General features: G+C 36.6%; 1 pseudogene; it reads right to left on the minus strand.

The window, feature by feature from the left end:
* Positions 1 to 222: 222 nt before the first annotated feature.
* Positions 223 to 776, minus strand: LOC112641294 (U1 small nuclear ribonucleoprotein C-like; annotated as a pseudogene).
* Positions 777 to 1,625: the final 849 nt, after the last annotated feature.

Raw genomic sequence — 1,625 nt, forward strand, 5'->3', positions numbered from 1 at the left:
TAATAGAGGAGAATGTATAGTTCCAAGTGCATACATTGGAAAGAAAGATGTTGGATTCATTTTTTTTAACTAAAACAATTGACAATTTTATTTTCACATTTCACAATACAAATGAAAATTGCCTTTTATTTTTGTCCCACTACTCCCCTACGAAACCTATTCTCTCTTTGATAGGAAGGGGGAGCGAGTCTTGCTCGTCATGCTATTAGAAAACACCCAGAGTCGTAGCACCATGACCTCCTGATGGAAGTACAACAAGTAATATAAAATGAATATAAAGAGTTTCCTGTCTCTCCTTATCTGTCTGGTTGAGTCATTCCTGGCCGAGTGGGCACCATCATGGGGTGGGCAGGAGGTCTCATTGTTGGGGGCGCAGGCATCATTGGCATGTAGCCTCCCATAGGTGGCCTCATTCCAGGAACAGTTCCCACTGGCATCATCCCAGGAGGAGGAGGGCCCATCATTGGCATCACGGGAGGGCCCCCATATGGGGCGCTGGCATCATACCAGGATGAAGAGGACCCAGGAGACTGGGGGAGAGGTGGGATCATTGTCCCTGCAGGAGGAGGAGCAGAAAAAGCAGTAGAAGGTGTCTTTCCATGTTGAAATGCAGCTGTTGTTTTGTTGATCAGGTTCTGAGCCTGCTCTTTCATCCATTTCTGATAGTAGTCTTTCACATTCTCTTTGTGTTTCCTATCACTGCAGTGTGTCTTTCTCACAAATGGAGAGTCATGGGTGAGGTATGTGTTGCAGTAGTCACAGTAAAACTTAGGCATGTTGCTTTGCAGGCTGTTGGCCACTCCATTCTGCGCCACCTGGAAATGACAGATTCAATTACTTAGCCTTCTAACGCATGACACTAGAAAATGAGAAACATCAAATCATATCTAAGGGATATAGAAGAAAACATAATAGAGATAAATGCAAAAATCAAAGAGATTTTTTAAAATATGTAAAATAGAGAAAACAATACAAACAATATGAGGAAATAATACAAACAAGCTAATACAAATAATACAAACAAGCTAATACAAATAAATTTGAAAATTTGACAAACTAGCTAAACATATAAATTCCTCGAAACCACTTAACAAACAAACAAAAATTTTCATGGTCTGCAGTCTATTAAAGAATTTAGATCTGTTCCTGAAAACTTACACAGACACACAAGCACACGCAGATAGCCTCATTATTTAATCCTTCCAGGTATTTAAGGAAGAAATAACACCAATCTTAAACTTTTCCAGGAAGTAGCATAATAAGAAACACTTTGTAACTTTTTATGTGGTCAGAATTTCTCTGATTTCTGTATTTCATGAGAATATTAATAGTAAAGAAAATTACAGAGTAATCTATGTCATGGACAAAAATTTTTTTACAAGCTATTAGCAAAATAAATCCAACACCATTTAACAATTAAATTATTATAACCAAAAAATATGTAATTCAACATAATAATTATATCCCATCTGGATTATTTTTTTAAAGAAAATGGGTGATTCTATGTAAATGCAATAAGCAAAAAATAAGAAAGGCAATCATAAGAAAGAATAGTCCTATAATATTCTATCATACTGATGAGACCAATATGAAACTATCACAATTAAAACATTGTAGTACTTGCA

The sequence above is a fragment of the Canis lupus genome, chromosome 33 (assembly GCF_003254725.2).
Source record: "Canis lupus dingo isolate Sandy chromosome 33, ASM325472v2, whole genome shotgun sequence".
Lineage (NCBI taxonomy): Eukaryota > Metazoa > Chordata > Mammalia > Carnivora > Canidae > Canis > Canis lupus.